The 18,849-nt window shown below is 46.8% G+C and overlaps 1 protein-coding gene across 1 annotated transcript in view; it reads left to right on the forward strand.

Moving 5' to 3' along the window:
- The window catches only part of MYOM3 (myomesin 3), a 310,945-nt gene that overhangs the window by 59,815 nt on the left and 232,281 nt on the right, over positions 1–18,849 (forward strand). The window lies entirely within an intron of this gene.

Below are 18,849 nucleotides of genomic sequence, written 5' to 3' on the forward strand. Positions count from 1 at the left end.
AATTCCAGACAATTTTGCATTGAAAAAGTCAAACGGCGCTCCTTCCATTCTGAGCTCTGCCATGCGCCGAAACAGTCATTCCCCCCCACAAATCAGGTATCAGCGTACTCAGGACAAATTGCACAATAACTTTTGCAGTCCAATTTCTCCTGTTACCCTTGGTAAAATAAAAAAAATTGAACCTGAAGTATTTTTTTTGTGAAAAAAAGTTAGATGTTCATTTTTTTTTAAATATTCAAAAAAATTCCTGTGACGCACCTAAAGGGTTAATAAACTTCTTGAATGTGGTTTTGAGCACCTTAAGGGGTGCAGTTTTTAGAATGGTGTCACTTTTGGGTATTTTCTATCATATAGACCCCTCAAAGTGGCTTCAAATGTGATGTGGTCCTAAAAATAAAATGGTGTTGTAAAAATGAGAAATCGCTGGTCAACTTTTAACCCTTATAACTTCCTAACAAAAAAAAAAATTTTGGTTCCAAAATTGTGCTGATGTAAAGTAAACATGTGGGAAATGTTAGTTATCAAGTTTTTTGTGTGCCGTATCTCTGTGATTTAAGGGCATAAAAATTCAAAGTTGGAAAATTGCGAAATTTTCAAAATTTTTGCCAAATTTACGTTTTTTTCACAAATAAACGCAATTTATTTGAATGAAATTTTACCACTAACATGAAGTACAATATGTCACGAGAAAACAATGTCAGAATCACCGGGATCCATAGAAGCGTTCCAGAGTTATGACCTCATAAAGGTACAGTGGTCAGAATTGTAAAAATTGGCCCGGTCATGAACGTGCAAACCACCCTTGGGGGTGAAGGGGTTAATGCAAGCTACTGTAATTGTACATCCCAGTTATGGTGGGGCACAGTAGATGTGCAGGAGCCGCCTGTGTATAATACTTGATGCTCCACTATAACAGGGATAACGGCTAACAGGTATTTGCATATAACTGTAGGATGGGCACCTAGTGTCAATTCCTCTTGTGGACCTCAGACACCCCAGTTCTACACTGGCTGGGACCCTCAGTGTTCCTGAGATTGGAACTCTGCAGCCTTGTTTTGAGTGGAGCAGAGGTGTACATACTCGAATTCAGCTCCATTCACTGCACGCACGTCTTCGTCCCGTTAAAAAAAAACTCCACAGTCCTGTTCTCGGTGTCCCGGAACCTTGATTTAAAATTTCTTGGGGTTAAAAGGGTCAGAACCCCAGAAATCAGCAAGTTATCCATATCCTAGGTAGAGTGAGAAAAAGGGCGAGATCCTTTTCGGAGGTGCTGTTTAGGACAAATTTGCTTAAAACAAACTCAAAATGGGATTTAACTGGCTTAGATGTGATATTCTGTTTGTCAGATTTAAAGGGGTGGTCCAAAACTACATTTTATTTTAATTATCAATCTTTCTTTTTAATGTCATAATGTAATCTTTTTTCTAATAAACTTTAAAGGAGTTATTCACTACTAGGACAACCCCTTCTTGATCAAAATGTTTGGCCCCGATAAAATATAAAAGCCTGTACTCGCCTCCTGTGCCACCGTTGCCGTTTCAGCAGTATCGGCACTTGCATTCCCGGGGCTCTCGGGCAGTTGGTATGACACATGAGCCTGGCACCCAATCATTGCCAGCGACACTGTCCCACCTTTGTACAGTTAAAAATGTATTCCCATCTCCAAGATCCTATTCCAATATGTAGTAGATGTGGTCGTAACCATGGATACCTAAGGTCCTGCAATGCCTGCACATGAGGAAAGAGAGGAAGGAAATCTGAAAAATTATACTACATTTTTAATTGAAGGTATTTTCTAATATTTTTACACCTACTGCATATTTGGCTAAGAACTTGAAGATGGGAATACCCCTTTAAGTAATTAACAGGAAGCAATCGGCAGCCACAGCTCTCACTTCCTGTTAATTACTTAACCGTATAAGGCATGGACAGTGACTCCAGTGCTGATTCGATGCTGGTGTCATAACAACTACATAACAGCCTCGGAAGTGCAAGTGCCGACATCACTGGAACCGCGCTAGCACGGGAGGTGAGTATAAGCTATTTTATTTTATAGGGGCCAAGGGTGGGATATGAGGAAGGGTTATCAAAGTAGTGAACAACTTCATTAATTGAAAAGTCCCTATTGCTCCCTCACTACACAATCTACCTGTTCTATTTTTTTACTACTCTGTGTGATGACATTTCATTTGAGAATCCCAGTACATGCAGGGAAACTCAAGTGAGTTGTCATCATGGGGCACAGGCTGAAACATAACATCATTAGTGAAGTCACTTGCAGGGGCAACTAGACACTAACTAAAGATTAGCATAAAACATAACTTTTAATTAACTATTAAAGGATTATAAATATTAAAATCTGCAAAGCAAGAGAGTGTGTATTAGGATAAGAATTTGACTATCTGATCCACTGGATTTTATCTCCTATATCCTGTGTAAGTACCGTAATCCCATAGAGTTGGTGCGGCCGCTACCACTACTCTCATTAGGAGTTTTTGTACACTGCACTAACTAGCTAATAAAACAACTAGGTTTAGGAATTACTTACGCAGGATATATGAGATAAAATACAGTGGATCAGATAGTCAAATTCCTAATCTTTAGTTAGGGTCTAGTTGCCTTTTGGCAAATTGTAGCCACTTGCAGGGGCGGCACTGGTCTCAGCTTGCTAAATATACAACACAGTGCTTTATGTCCTCACAACTGGAAAAAATATAATAAGCCTAGCTGATCTTAATGAACAATATACATTTTTGTAACTGACATTTATTGGCGTCAGATCAAGACCATAATTTGCCTGAAGGATGGCTTGTGGTATACAGGCTACTTTATTGTCTCATTTTTCAAGAAGAAAAACACACCTTCATTGCAACAAAAAATGCCATCTAAAACTAAAACTACTGAAGGTGCGATGTTTAGAACACACTTTGAAAGCAATAAAGAAGAAAGACAAAAATTAATTTGGACTTCAACTGCATTGTTTCATGTGAACCCCAGGCCTGTCATAGTTATACTACATAGTGGCCCAAAAGTAGGTATGGGAATATTGCAACATTGATGGAAGACATTTTGAGCACTTCCAAAATTAATCAGATTTACACAACATTAAAACAATGGAATAAAACACAAATAAACTTACATTATTTGGTGTTATGTATAACCATATGATCTGTTATGCTTAACAAATATCTACTTTTCCTCCACTCAGTACATATTGGACTGCTTGTTGGAGGAAAAGGCTTATACACTGCTCTGGATAGCTTCAAGCTGCTATGCAACGAAGAGAGAAAGATGCCTCTGATATTAAAAGGAGGTATATGTAGGTGTATGTAGGCTTTCCATAACCCCTCCACCCCCCAGCCTGTTTTCACATTGTCCAGGCCAATTCTTTGAATTCTGGAGGTTAAAACTCAGGAACATATCAACATATCACAATGATGCTGAGATTGTTTTTCATGAATCATTGTACTTCATGTTAGTGGTAAATAAAGGTTGATATGATATGCGTTTATTTATGGAAATATCAAAAATTTGGCAATAAAATTGCAATTTTCAAACTTTTCAATTTTTTGTCCTTAACCCTGCTTTTCTGTTAGGTCAAAAATGACCGAATTTGAAATCTATATATTTTTTTTTTTTTTTAAATATTCATTATGCGGTTCTGAAACTTGTGCTTAACTAACTTTTCCTCATCATTTGAGGGGTTCTTACTATGGTTTTTTTTTTTTTACTTTTTGCTCCATGTTTTTTTTTTTTTTTTACACTTGTACTGTTTGGTCAATAAGGACCGATAGCCTTTTATACTAATCTCCAGCAATTTTTTGAGTAAAATAAAGGCGTTATAATCTCATTTTGGAGTATATATTGCATCTACTATTATTTATCAGTTTCTCTAGGTCCTTTTGGCCTGTGCAGATTTACACATACATACATTTTCAAATTATGATACTGCAGATGGATTTGCTTCCAGTGTAGTTTGTGCAAAATTTTTCTGGTGCATCTTATTTACCCTGCTGTTCATATAGAAATAGTTCAATTCAATTGTCAACATTTCACATTGTAAATGAAAAGATTTTGTTATTTTCCTTGTGTTAGCTGGTTCTATTACTGTGTAATGCTGACCTGAAAAGAGCACTAGTAAATTCTGTCTGACAAATGTGTTTGTTTTACTGTGGGCTATCTTATGCTTAAAGGTGATGTTTTCTCTGATCTTATCAGTAGACAATTTTCATATTGGTCTATACAGTTACATCACTTTCAGTACAGCTGGAGAGAACACAGAGACATGCATACAATGCATTCGTGTTTTGGTGTGAAATAGACCTAAATTGGATCAAAAATAAACTATATAAAAGAAGAATTTTTATAGAGGAGTTGGGAAAATCATGGGTTAGTCCATATATCGAAGAAAGAAAAGTAACACCTAGAGATGATGGAGCAGCAGCCATTGTCAACGGGATCAACATCATGTAGAAAATAGGTTTTTTTACAACAAAAAAATGTTTATTTTATTTTTCATTTGTGTATGAACAACCATGTTCACATACAGTATATTAATGCAACAGGTATTCAAATAAAACACTTAAATATGCTAAAAATCAAGACTGTAATATGTCCCGTCAAAAATGACTGGACCATTATAAGTGTATAGTAGACCTGAACAGAATAGCAGGGTTACAACAGATAGTTATATCACACAAAATAGTTAACAAATAACATTTACCACATGCTGCATCTGTTAACCCCGCATCACACAGCGAGATCGCTAGCGAGATCGCTGCTGAGTCACAAGTTTTGTAACGCAACAGAGATCTCAGCAGCGATATCGCTGTGTGTGACAGGTATCAGCGACTGGCCCCCCTGTCGCTGATCGTGCTCGAATGGCCTGGACATTTTTTTGATCGCTGGTCTCACGCTGGCCAGCACACATCGCTGCGTGTGGCAGGCGGGAGACCAGCGATCAGCGAGCTGGACGCTGGTTTCTAATGTAAACCGCAGGTAACTAAGGGCGCACGTCACTTAGTTACCCACTGTGTACCTTAGTTACCAGCACGCTGGTGCAGGGAGCTGGTAACCAAGGTAAACAGCAGGTTTCTAAGCACTTAGAAACTTAGAAACCCGCTGTTTACCTTGGTTACCAGCTCCCTGCACCAGCGCGCTGGTAACCCACGTTGTTGCTGTCCTGATCGCTGATGAGATCTGCCTGTTTGGCAGCTCACCAGCGATCATGTAGCGACACACCAGTGATCCTGACAAGGTCATATCGTTGTCGGGATCGCTGGTGCGTCGCTATGTGTGACGGTGCCCTAAGAGGGGAAAGCAGTTCGTCTGATGCAGTGAGTGACCGGAGACAGTGAAGGGTTAACAGTTTTTTACTAAACAGTAGTTCACAACAATACTCCTCACAGGGAGGCAATTAAATAGGGTAAGAGTCCCGTCACACATAGCGACGCACCAGCGATCCCGACAACTACATGACTTTGTCAGGATCACTGGTGTGTCGCTACATGATAGCTAGTGAGCTGCCAAACAGTGACACGCGGGTAACAAGTGACACACCTCGCTTAGTTACCCGATGTGTAGGTTAGAAACCAGCGCACTGGTGTAGGGAGCTGGTAACCAAGGTAAACATCGGATTTCTAAGCGCCACGCGGCGCTTAGAAACCCGATGTTTACCTTGGTTACCAGCTCCCTGCACCAGCGTGCTGGTTTCTAACCTACACATCGGGTTTCTAAGCACCGCGCGGCGCTTAGAAACCCAATGTTTACCTTGGTTACCAGGCTCCTGCTCGCTGATCGCTGGTCTCCCACCTGCCACAGGCAGTGATGCGTGCTGGCCAGCGGGAGACCAACGATCAATAAAAGGTCCAGGCCATTCGAGCACGATCAGCGATATCCGGCAGGGGGCCGGTCACAGATAAGTATCACACACAGCGATCTCGCTGTTGCGTCACAAAACTTGTGACTCAGCAGCGAACTTGCTAGTGAGATCACTGTGTGTGACGGGGGCTTAACAGAGATATGCAAAATAAACAGTGCACTTATTGGTTGAAGTTCTGGCAGGGGGAAGGCTGGAATATCTCACGGCAGCGTCGCCAATGGCACACAAAGTCTCTGGCTCTGTTCCGCAAAAAGGAAGTCTGCTCCGTTCCCGCAGTCTGTCCCCCTTAAGTACCCTGCCTACTGTTTGACCAGATGGTTTCTCCCACCCAGGGGAAATCTCCCCCACTAGCAGTGCTGACAACTCCGATAATTCCAACCTTAATGGGCACTGCACACTGCTGATTCTGTCTTGTCTCATCCTCTTACACCCCCCACTTTTTTCACTCGCCATTCCATGGGCAAGGCATCTGGAACACAACTGGGAAGTTTGCTTTCAGTTTCAGCGGTTTGCCACCAAATGAATTGGTCTTGATTATACCATATGGTGGGCTGGCCAGCCATGGTTCGCTCGGAGCAACGTAGATTGGAAGGAATAGTAAGTAGTCTTCTGACAGGGGCAGGACCGAATCTTCATTTGCTACAACGTTGTCCCCAGGAATCTTAGGGTCCTGACCAGTGGCTGTACCTCTTCAGATGGTTGTTTGAGATCTTCCTCATCTTCCTCCCCTACGGCCACTGGAGGTACTTCTTCGGAAACTCTGGGATGTGCTTCCATTCATCTGGGATCTTGAGAAAGGCATGGCCAGAGCATATGCCTATGGAGCACCCGAGTGGGCGCATTCTCTTCTCCTTCTGGAAGAACTTCATATACAGGACCCTCCACACCAACTCGACGCTTCACTTTGTAGGGTCTACTTTCCCATCGGTTCTCCAGTTTGTCACGGGGACACTTGTCCCTCACTAACACTAGATCGCCCACCTGTAGATCTGTCCCCCGAAGAAGCTGCTTCTCCACATGCTCCAGCTCCCGGAGCCAGATCAGCACCAGACGATGTAGGGTCTGTAACCGGTGGCGATGTTCTCGGACCCAGGTAGACACCCCCATCCGTGGGTAGTCTTCCCCTGGATCCAGTTCCAGCTCCATGACATCTTTTCCTGCTCACCCAAACAACAAGGAATAAGGCGTGTGGTCCGTGATCTGATGGATTCGGTTGTTGTATATCCACACAAGTTCGTAGACATATTCTGGCCACTTGGCCTTCTGATCATCTTCCAGAGTTCGTAACAATTGAAATAGGGTACGGTTGAATCGGTCGCAGGCCCCGTTTCCATGAGGATGGTATGGTGTGGTATGTGACCTGTCAAACTGTTAGATCCGCTGTAATTCATCCATCACTTTGCCTAAGAAACACGCTCTCTGATCTGAATGGATCCGCTGTGGACACCCGTACGCCTGGATGAAATGTTTGCAGATGGCATACGCAGCAGTCTCAGCTGTCTGATCTCGGGTGGGCGTCACCACCGCAAATTTCGTGAAGTGGTCTATCATAAATAAGCAGGGGTCATATCCTTGATGAGCTGGACCGATCATTAAGTAATCAACAGTCAATAGTTCCAGAGGGGCGGAGGTCACTATCGTCTGCACCGGAGCCCGTTGTTCTGGGAACTTGGCCAACTTACAGGCCCAGCAGAGCCTGCAAGCTTCCTCAACTGCTGCTCTCATTCATGGATGGTAAACAAACTGTTGGAGCCATTGAAACGTTTTCTCAGGGCCGAAGTGAGCCCCTCTCTCATGAGTGTCGCGAGCCAGTGCAGGTAGTACTGTTTCTGGTATCACCACCTGCCAGGAAGCTCCCAGCCCTTCCCGGAGTTGCACCTTTCGGTATAGTAGTCCATTTCTCATCTGCAGCTGCTCCCACAGCCGGAAGATCTTCAATGCTTCTGGAATCAAGGCACTTTGCTGTTCTGGACTAGGCAGTTCCCCCTTTGTCACCAAGTGCCTAAATAAAGAGAATTCACGGTCCTCCTGCTGTAACTGCACCCATTCATCTGGTCCAACGTGGCCACCGCCATCCCAGTGGTCTTACGGAACCAGGGAACCGCCTCCCACTCTAACGATTCATCCTTACTCTTCCCCGGTGGTGCATGCCTTGCTCGAGACAGGGCGTCAGCATGTGTATTCTCTGCCCCTCTCGTGTAGGCAATCCAGTACTGGAACTTTTGCCATCCTGGCCACCAATTGTTTTTCTAAGGTAAGCAAAAACCCTTTAGTCATTATATGGCGTATGGAGGAAAGAAAAAACTATCCTCCAAGGCCAAAATGATGCATAAACTCAAACAATGGAATGATTATCAGGAGAAAACATGGAGCAAGCAATATAAAAAATTATATTCAATTTTATTCAAGTAAAGTACTACAAAAAACATATATCTATAATAATGTGCAATTATGGACAAAAACAGATAGTATCCGCATACAGTATCCCAAACCTCCAAATAGATGGAAAAATTCCCGGACCATGTCCCAAGGAAGTACAAAAAATTCCCACAATGAAAAATTGTAGCCCCCAAGCACAATGGCCTGAACTAGACATTAGTAAGGGGCATCGTTATAGTGGAACAAGCCGCAATGAGTAAGCGGCAAAAAACAATGGGGAAAAAAAAAAAAAAAAAAACCCCGACCCCCAAGGGGCACTTACCAGGATTGGAGGAGAGGGAAAAGGCTGTACCACCCCCTTCTAAGGTGCCTAGCTTAGCATTCTCCAGGTGCACCAATGGGTTGTAAGCTTGAAGGAGCTGTAGTTGTCCGGGTTGCACTCAGAATCGTGAAGGGACCGACTCACATAGGCGATCTAATGTAAACCGCAGGTAACTAAGGGCGCACGTCATTTAGTTACCCACTGTGTACCTTAGTTACCAGCATGCTGGTGCAGGGAGCTGGTAACCAAGGTAAACAGTGGGTTTCTAAGCACTTAGAAACTTAGAAACCCGCTGTTTACCTTGGTTACCAGCTCCCTGCACCAGCGCGCTGGTAACCCGCATCGTCGCTGTCCTGATCGCTGCTGAGATCTGCCTGTTTGGCAGCTCACCAGCAATCATGTAGCGACACACCAGTGATCCTGACAAGGTCATATCGTTGTCGGGATCGCTGGTGCGTCGCTATGTGTGACGGTGCCCTAAGAGGGGAAAGCAGTTCGTCTGATGCAGTGAGTGACCGGAGACATTGAAGGGTTAACAGTTTTTTACTAAACAGTAGTTCACAACAATACTCCTCACAGGGAGGCAATGAAATACGGTAAGGGTCCCGTCACACATAGCGACGCACCAGCGATCCCGACAATGATATGACCTTGTCAGGATCACTGGTGTGTCGCTACATGATCGCTGGTGAGCTGCCAAACAGCGACACGCGGGTAACAAGTGATGCACATCGCTTAGTTACGTGCTGTGTATGTTAGAAACCAGCGCGCTGGTGCAGGGAGCTGGTAACCAAGGTAAACATCGGGTTTCTAACCTACACATCGGGTTTCTAAGCACTGCGGGGCGCTTAGAAACCCAATGTTTACCTTGGTTACCAGGCTCCTGATCGCTGGTCTCCCACCTGCCACAGGCAGCGATGCATGCTGGCCAGCGGGAGACCAACGATCAAAAAGAGGTCCAGGCCATTCGAGCATGTTCAGCGATAGCTTAGCATTCTCCAGGTGCGCCAATGGGTGGTAAGCTTGAAGGAGCTGTAGTTGTCCGGGTTGCACTCAGAATCGTGAAGGGACCGACTCACATAGGCGATCACCCTCTCCTTTCTGCCCTGCACCTGCGATAACACCGCTCCAAGATCGTGTAAGCTGCAGTCAGTGTGGAGAATGAACAGTAAAGAGAAGTCCGCATAGGCCAGTACCAGGGCCTCGGTTAATGCTTTTATCAACTCGCAGAACACCTTCTCCTGTCTTTTTTCCCAGCGAATGGATCTTCCTTTGGCATTCGGGGGCACCCCTTTCAGGAGTTCAAGCAACTATTGCACCATCCGGGTGAAGTTCTTCACAAAACGTCGGTAGTATCCTGTTAGATCTAGGAACGCACGGACATTCTTCATGCTTTGTGGAATCGGCCAGTCTCTGATCACTGCAATCTTCTCTTGTGATGGTCGTACTCTTTCAGCAGAAACGACATGCCCCAGGTACTCGATCTGAGTCCGGAACAGGTGGCACTTCTGAGGTTTCACTTTTAGCCCGTACTTCTGTGTTAGGAACGGCAGAACGCACTACATAAAAATAAATAAAAAAGTGCGTTCGCCGCTCGGGGTCCACCGTGCAGTAGGTGTTACACTGCTGCTAGGTAATGACAGAGGAGCAATATGGCGGTATAATGCGCACGGGTTCAACTTCACCCGAAGTGCGCAGAGCGGGCTCTGTTCACACACAGAGGCGCCGCAACATAAACATACAAAAATGCTGAGCCTGCCAGTGTCACAGGCCTCAGGAAAATGCACACACGGTATCTGGTCACAGGAGCAGGACCTAAGCTGCGTCCATCTAGACCTACCGTGTGTGCGGCGTCGCTGCTGCCGCTCGACGACAAAGCTAGAAAGCGCGCGCAATGTCAGACGCTAGCATAGAGGTGCGGTGTGCACAGTGGCCTAAGGCTTGCCACTGACTGACGCTGACTGCTAAACTAATTCCCTATCCACATACGTAATATCAAAGGGAAGGGGTTTTATAATGAGTCAGTCACCAGAATCAAACATCCGTCACCATTCACACATAGCAAGTATAGTCTATAGTAGCGCATGGCGGAACGGCCATGCACGCTTTTTATAGCAGCCGGGACCTTCCGGAAGCTTCTAAATCTCCGAGATGGACCAATGAGATCTGGAGCAGGACCTGAGCACATGACTCATGATCTCCAATGGGAAACCGTCTCATGAGCATGCTCAGTAGGAGGACAGAGGGACTTAGCCCCTGGAGAGATTTGCTGCAAGGCAATCTCCTCTGCGGTAGATAAAGAGCAAGAGAGCGCAAAATGTAAGGATCTGAATTCCTGCAGAGCAGACGCAGGAACCTGACTCCTAACACTGTAGGCGGCTCAACACCTGCTCCAGTTTCCGCAAATGGTCCTCAAACAAAGCAGCATACACAATGATGTCATCCAAGTAGATCGGGGTAGCCTCAAAGTTCAGGTCGCCTAGACACCTCTTCATCAGCTGCTGGAACGTACCAGGGGCATTGGCCAATCCGAACGGCATTCGGTTGAATTAAAAAAGCCCATGGGGAGTATGAAGGCCGTCTTCGCCCGGTCCTTTTCAGACACGGGCACTTGCCAATAACCACTGGCTAGATCCAACTTGGAAAAGAATTTGGCCTTGCCCAATGCAGACAGAGACTCCTCAATCCAGGGCAGGGGATACGAGTCACGTACCGTGCAGTCGTTGAGCTTATGGAAGTGCACACAGAACCTCAGGGTCCAATCTTTTTTTCGTACTAACACAATAGGGGCCTCCCATGGACTTTGGCTTTCGCTGATGACACACACCTGCAGCATCTGACCAAGCATTTCTCTCACTTCCTAGTATAACTACGGGGGAATCTGTTGGTAATGCTTTCATATGGGCGCAGTCTCCCCCGTAGGGATTTCATGGGTAATTGCTGTAGTACAACTGAAGTCATTCTCATGGTTCGAAAAGACGGATCGGTAACACCCCAGTAACGCGTCCACCTGAAGTACTTGAGCGGGGGTGAGCTCAAACAGTTCAGCACGCATTTGTTCCAGAATGCACTGACCCTCTTGGATGTACTGTGGATCTGCCGTTGAGGAGGTAGTGACTTTCACCGACCACGGATCTTCTGAACTTACTGCTAGCTGGATATCCTGGGGCGGTACGACTTCTTCGGGCATGCCCACTACTCGGGCTACTTCACTCCTAAGTTAGCCACCCAGGAAAAAAGGCATGAATTAGTAATATCTACAAAGGGAACCCATGTACCACTGATGAAGAAACTTAGGGCGGCGACATGCGGAGGGTCCTAGCTCTGCCTGGTTTTACTCCGCATAGGTTCCCTTTGTAGATATTATTAATTTATGCCTTTTTTCCTGGGTGGCTAACTTAGCCCATTTTTTTATTTTTTTTATTTCTACTCTCATGTGCTCTGTGTCTGTGGGTCGCCATCCCAGGGCTGTAGGGTACTCGGTACTGGGCCGGTGTCAGGGGGATGTGTCACAGCAGCGGTGACCCGGTCCGTGGCCCTGGGCGCCCAAGCAATGGGGGAATATAGTTAATGGAATGGAATTGTTCGTGATGCCACCTGTGGTGCTCGGCAAGGGAGGTGTTAGGCCAACTTTGCATGCAGATCCACTGGGACTGATGGTAGGGTGCAGCAAGGGTGTAAAAGCTCCCCACAGGTGAAGCTATAGTCCAAGGGCAGTGTAGAGGTGGTTGGCACGGGGATGTAGTAGTGCCGTAAGGGTAGGAAGCAGAAAAGACACAGCGGGGTGCAATTTCTGTACCTTTACTTGATAACGGCAGTCCAGGGTCCTGATTACAGATGGTAACGGGGCAGTCTAGCCTGGAAGCAATTCAGGGATTTTCTCTCAGCAGACGGGCTGTGCAGTCTCCTTCCTAGCGCTCGTTTGAATGAAGTACTCCAAGTACTAAGTTACTCTGAAGTTCCTCCTGTCAGATGTTCCCAAGAACCTTGCTTGCACAGCAGACAGCTGTAGCCTCTCTCGGGGACTCCCTTCTCCGGAGTCCTGGCTCTCTCTTCAGTTGCTGTTGTGCCCCAAGTCTTATATGGGAGTAGGGCATTTACAGCCTCCTACTCCTCTGGTATCTGCTGTAGGACCGTTAGTATCCGTACAGCCGTGGAGACCAGGCTCCAGTTCTTGCGTTCTCACTGCGAGGGAGCTCTCCTTTCCTAGCTCAACCTCCAGCAGCTCTCTACACGTCTGCACACTTCACTCTCCACAGACTAACTGACCACTCCTTCCTCTTGGCCCTCAGAGGGCACCCCTCCCTTAATCCTGGTTCAGAGTTCCACCTGCTGGCCTGGAGTGGAACTGTGTTGCATGTATGGATTGACTGCGAGAGAGACCCATCATTGTCTCCAAGCCTGGCATTACCATCCCCTGGAGGAAGGCAAAGCCACTGTGGCGACCATACTCCTGGGGGTGCCACATTCCCCCCTAGTGCAAGTCAGCACTCCTGGGCTGAACAATACATGAAAACATATAAAAACAGTTGAACAACATTATTTGTACAAGATTTAAATATGAAAAATGTACAAAAACCAAGTGCTTCAAAAATGGTCCTATGATGATAAGTCCAGTATCAATGTCCATGGTCCATTCCTGGGCAAATGGTGAAAGTTTTTGACCACACACAAGTCCTGTGGCTCAGTGTCCATAAAACAAACCGGGAAAATTCAAAGGAAACGCTTACAGGTTACCTGTAGGCACAAAGCTTAAGAACAGTTACATATTTACATACACCATTTCAACATTTACATTTATTTTGCTATATACAATATCTAAGGGGTGGTATACCTTGTGTGGTGCGGTTAGACCTGCGTAAGACTGGTGTAGTGGGTAATGTACTGGATACACTACTGGGGGTTCTATGTAACACAGATACTGGATTGTCTGTGATCACTTAGACTCACCAGGGGCACAACAGGTTCACCACTGGCAGGGCGAGGGTTCTCTGGCTCCACTGCTGGTGTGGCATCTGCTACCCAATTTTGCTGATTCTCTAGAGTCAGATCTTCCTGTGCTACCAATTGGGGAAACAGCAATACTGGCACCTCTATAGCATCGTTCACTTTAGTTCAATTCGCAAGGAATTCTCCAAGCACTGTGCTGACCTTCTCTTCTTCCACTATGGGTTGGATGTTATCTGGTTCTTCTTTCCTTTCCTTCAACTTGTCAGGACACAACTTCAAATGATCTCTCGATACCGCTGCCGAGATCTCTCCTACATCTTTACTCACAAGTAGTGTTGAGCGATACCATCCGATATTGAGAAATATCGGATCGGATTGGATCGGCCGATACCCAAAAAGTATCGGGTATCGCCGATTCCGATCCTGGAAGTCCCATTCAGGTCAATGGGACCGAAATATCGGAATTAAAAAAAAACCTTTCTTTCCTTGTAGGTTAATTCTACATGAAGAAAAACAACTAAGAATAATGTAGAATGTATTGGGGGAGGTGGAGGAGACACTAAAGGTATAGAGGTTTAGCCCAATCAAATGGAATAGCAGGAATTAATTTTTTTTTTTTTAAAGACGTTCGGAGTTACAAAGATATTGACTATGTTAACCTCTTTTATATTTTGTCAGATATGTATTTTTCACTGCTTCCATACGCTTCACCTTCTTTTTTACTTCTCCCACACTTTCTCCTTCATGATCCTCAGCAGCAGCATCTTTTTCATCAACTTCTTCTTCACCATATTCATCTTCTTCATCTTCACCTTCTTCGTATTATTCTTTTTTTGTACATTATTCATATTCTTCTTATTCAACGATTATTCTTCTTCATATTCTACTTCTTCATCTTCTTCCTATTCTTCTTCTTCATCATATTCTTATTTGTGACAGGCATTCCTTTAGTTGTTATCGATAAAAGTTTGAAGATTACACCTTCCGTTCTGCCTGTCACAAAAGATTTACAACAGGATTTGTCCGCGTTCAGTTTGGCCTGCAGCAGCAGGCATTTTCCAGGGGCACCACGAGGAGGAACGAACGCACCCCCATACACTGCTTAGTCTACTTCTGCTTATAATTTAGATAATATCTTTTGCTCTGATTTTTAGTCTTATGCTTAATGTTCTTCTGCTTTTTGTTCTTCTGCTTCTTGGTCTTCTGTCTCTTGTTGTTCTGCATCTTGGTGGTTGTCTTCATGTTCTTTGTCCTCTTGGTCATCTTCTTCAGGGACATCTTTTTGGTCTTCTTCGGTGTGGTTTTCAGGGTCGTCGTCTTCAGGGTTGTCGTCAGGGAGATCCAGAGTGAGAACCAAAAACCTTTTCCACAAGCATGAACTTGGAAAAGTAGCAGAAGGTACAAGAAGGCTGAGGAACTGCTGAGAATCAGCTGACAGTACTGGAACCCGGAGGGGCAGCATAAGGAACAACAGCCAATGGCACAACCGTGGACCAGCTGACGGTGCTGGAACACGGTTACTAAGCAGGAGGTACCTGTGCTAGAAAGCACTACCAAGTATCAGCAGACATTGCTGGAACTTGGATGCCGAGAAGGAGGCACCTAGGCCAAAGGCACTGCCGAGAACCAGCTGACGGTGCTGGAACCCGGATGGATAGCAGAAGCTGCAAGAGCAAATGGAACTAGCGAGGACCAGCTGACAGTGCTGGAACCCGGAGGGGCAGCAGAAGGAACAAGAGCCAATGACACAACCGTGGACCAGCTGACGGTGCTGGAACACGGTTACTAAGCAGGAGGTACCTGTGCTACAAAGCACTACCAAGGACCAGCAGACATTGCTGGAACTCGGATACCGAGAAGGAGGCACCTCGGCCAAAGGCACTGCCGAGAACTAGCTGACAGTGCTGGAACCTGGATGGGTAGCAGAAGGTACCCATGAAAAACAAAGTTGAAAGGCCGCGAGACGGCCGCAGTTACCGAAATCCACAGTCCTATAGGGGGTGCTTGTCCTATTGGCACTACGGAACCAGCCTTTATTACCAGAACCCGCAGCCCAAATAGGCAGCACCTAAACTGCAGGCACCATAGGCTCGGCTAACCCGACCGCAACACGACAGGACAACGTATTGGTGGCAAATTGACGTTGACACTACCCGGAAACAGCAGGCGTGCTGGAACCAGGCTGGGCAGGAGGGAGTACCCGTGCCAAAGACACTGCCGAGAACCAGCTGTTGGTGCTGGAACCCGGATGTGTAGCAGAAGCTACAAGAGTCAATGGAACTACCCAGAACCAGCTGACTGTGCTGGAACCCAGAGTGGCAGCTGAAGGAACAAGAGCCAATGGCACAACCGTGGACGAGCTGACGGTGCTGGAACACGGTTACTAAGCAGGAGGTACCTGTGCTACAAAGCACTACCAAGGACCAGCAGACGTTGCTGGAACTCGGATACCGAGAAGGAGGCACCTCGGCCAAAGGCACTGCCGAGAACCAGCTGACGGTGCTGGAACCCGGATGGGTAGCAGAAGCTACAAGAGTCAATGGAACTACCGAGAACCAGCTGACGGTGCTGGAACCCAGAGTGGCAGCTGAAGGAACAAGAGCCAATGGCACAACCGTGGACCTGCTGACGGTGCTGGAACACGGTTATTAAGCAGGAGGTACCTGTGCTACAAAGCACTACCAAGGACCAGCAGACGTTGCTGGAACTCGGATACCGAGAAGGAGGCACCTCGGCCAGAGGCACTGCCGAGAACCAGCTGATGGTGCTGGAACCCGGATGGGTAGCAGAAGGTACCCATGAAAAACAAAGTTGCAAGGCAGCGAGCCGGCCGCAGTTACCGAAACCCACAATCCTTACAGGGGGTGCATGTCTATTGGCACTACGGAACCAGCCTTTATTACCAGAACCCGCAGCCCACATAGGAAGCACCTAAACTGCAGGCACCATAGACTCAGCTAACCCGACCGCAACACGACAGGACAACGTATTGGTGGCAAAGTGACGTTGACACTACCCGGAAACAGCAGGCGTGCTGGAACCAGGCTGGGCAGGAGGGAGTACCCATGCCAAAGACACTTCTGAGCAGCAACTGGCGATGTTGAAGCCCAGGGTCAATCAGGGTGTAGGCTGAGGCCTAATTTCATCAAGTTTAATATCTGTTGTAGACTGCTACTGATTATAAACGTGCTCCAACTAGACCTCTGGCTCCACTCTGTCTCTAGTATTTACCCTGGCCTCCAACACCACCAGTTGCTGCTCAGGTGTTGCGTCTGCACAATCAACACTTGTTCCTGTGTTTCTGGGGTTCAGTAACGTCTGCTGATCCCCTGATGTGTGTCCGGCAATGTCTCCTGCTCTGTCCACATTCCCGGACACACATCAGGGGTTCAGCTGACGTTACTGAACCCCGGTAACACAGGAACAAGTGTTAATTGTGCAGATGCCACTTCTGAGCAGCAACTGGCGGGGTTGGAAGCCAGGGGAAATACTAGAAACAGAGTGGAGCCAGAGGCCTAGTTGGAGCAAGTTTGAAATCAGTAGCAGTGTGAATGTGGAGGCAGCAGAAGACATTGCCGTCCACACAGCAGGGAAGCAGCTGGCGTTACTGAACCCCACTAACACAGGAGCTAGTGTTTTTTTTCTGTGCAGATGGCACTTCTGATCAACAACTGGCTGTGTTGAAGCCCAGGGATTACAGTTCAGGTGGTAGAAACATGAACAAAACAGGAGACCTGGATACTGTTGCCAACCAATTATTTATTCTGGAAGAGGACTGGCAAATTCTAGCGAGATCCAGGCCTTGTTCATTTTCAGAAAAGTAAGCCGGTCAACGTTATCGGAGGATAGTTGCGTGCGACGATCTGTTAGTACACCACCTGCGGCACTAAAGACGCGTTCCGATAATATACTAGCAGCAGGGCAAGCCAGCACCTCCAATGCATACTGGCTAAGCTCTGGCCATGTATCCAGCTTAGAGACCCAAAACTTGAAGGGGGAAGAGTCGTCTGGGAGTACACTGACAGGGCAAGACATATAGTCTGTCACCATCTGACGGAAACGTTGCCTCCTGCTGACTGGAGCCGTCTGTGATGGTGTAGACATTTGTGGAGGGCACACAAATCTTTGCCACATTTGGGCCTTACTGGTCTTGCCTTGTGCTGAGGCGCTGCCTCTGCTCCCTCTTTGTGCAGAGCTTCCTCCACTGCTTCGACGCACAGAGCTGCTTTGTAAAGCACTAGCAGCACTGCTCTCGGGTGGAATCGAGAACATGATGGAATGCACCAGTGTCTCTTGGTACTCCCGCATTTTACGCTCCCGGTTCAACGGTGTTATGAGGCTATGTAAGTTGTCCCGGTAGCGAGGATCTAGGAGGGTGTACACCCAATAATCAGCCATGTTGAGAATATGGGCAATGTGGCGGTCGTTTCCTAGGCACTGCAGCATGAAATCAACCATGTGCTGCAGACTCCCAACTGCCCAAGAAACGCTGTCCCCTGCTTGAGGCGTCATCTCTGCATGCTCTGCATCACCCCACCCTCGCTGTACATACTGACTAGAGCATTGTGTACCTCCCTCCTCTGGAGAGATGTCTTCCTCCTCCATTGACTCCTCCTCATCCTCCTCACAAAGTGTCCCCTGCCTAGGCCTTTGTGACGAACCACGTAGCGCAGACTGTCCAGAAGCAGATGGCATTTGTGACTTCTCATCCTCCACCTCTTCCAAAACCTTCTCCCTTAGTGCTTGCAGTGTTTTTTGAAGCAGGCAGATAAGGGGGACAGTCATGCTAACTAGTGCATCATCTGCACTCGCCATCCACGTGGAATCATCGAAGGCACGCAAAACGAGGCAGATGTCCTTCATAGATGCCCACTCAGTGGTGCTGAAGTGTGACCGGCGCACAGTGCGACTTGTTTGCGCCTGATGCAGCTGGTACTCCATTACTGCTGCCTGCTGCTCACACAACCACTCCAACATATGTAACGTTGAATTCCACCTGGTGGGTAGGTCACATATGATGTGATGTTCCGGAAGGCGTAATCGGCGTTGCAGAGCTGCAATGCGCGATCTTGCCGTGCTGGAACGCCGCAAGTGAGCGCCCTCTATGCGGACCTTGTGCAGCAGTGTATCAAGATCCGGATAGTCCCTCAGAAAGCTCTGCATGACCAAGTTGAGCACATGTGCCAGACATGGGATGTGAGTGAGGTTGCCTAGGCCCAGAGCTGCCACCAGATTTCGGCCATTGTCACACACTACCAAGCCTGGCTGGAGATTCGCTGGCAGAAACCACACGTCGCTGTTATGAATGAGTCACCGA

The sequence above is a fragment of the Dendrobates tinctorius genome, unplaced genomic scaffold (genome assembly GCF_039654945.1).
Source record: "Dendrobates tinctorius isolate UK_male_01 unplaced genomic scaffold, ASM3965494v1 ptg000007l, whole genome shotgun sequence".
NCBI lineage: Eukaryota > Metazoa > Chordata > Amphibia > Anura > Dendrobatidae > Dendrobates > Dendrobates tinctorius.